The following is a 450-nucleotide window of genomic DNA, read 5'->3' on the forward strand; positions in this document are numbered from 1 at the left end:
TTAAAAAAAAAAAAAAAAAAAAAAAAAAAAAAAATCAGATTACAGAACTCGTTCTAATCTCTCTCTGTTTTATTTTCTTCTATGAATTTTATATAATAACGAAAGAGACACACACACACATAACACAAACACTGTATTATCTTTGTTGCTTCTCTCTTCTTCTTTCTTTCTTCTCTCTCTCTACAGAGTAAAGTTTCTGATCGTGTCTCTTATCGTTTACCCAAAAACCCTTTGTTTTGATCTCTTCTTGTTTTCTTCTGCCCCTCCAAGATTTTGTTTCCTCCTCCCCAAGTTTTCAGGTTTTTCTTTCCATCCTCCGATTTCTATCTGTACTTGTTTTTATCAGAATTTGTAGGGTTTCTTTCTCTCTTCTGTTTGGAATGTTTTAATTAGGTCTTCGTTATTAAGGGTTATATACTGTGTCTTCTGTAATTGCTCCCCCCCCCCCCC

The 450-nt window shown here is 33.8% G+C and overlaps 1 protein-coding gene across 1 annotated transcript in view; it reads left to right on the forward strand.

Annotated features, from left to right (window-relative positions):
• LOC104751740 (protein sip5) overlaps nt 39-450 on the forward strand; it is a 4,849-nt gene continuing 4,437 nt past the window's right edge. The window contains exon 1 of the mRNA XM_010473756.2: nt 39-299. The gene's annotated coding sequence lies outside the window, so the exon portion shown is untranslated. The remainder of the gene's footprint in view (nt 300-450) is intronic.

Source organism: Camelina sativa, chromosome 16 (assembly GCF_000633955.1).
Source record: "Camelina sativa cultivar DH55 chromosome 16, Cs, whole genome shotgun sequence".
Classification (NCBI taxonomy): Eukaryota; Viridiplantae; Streptophyta; class Magnoliopsida; order Brassicales; family Brassicaceae; genus Camelina; species Camelina sativa.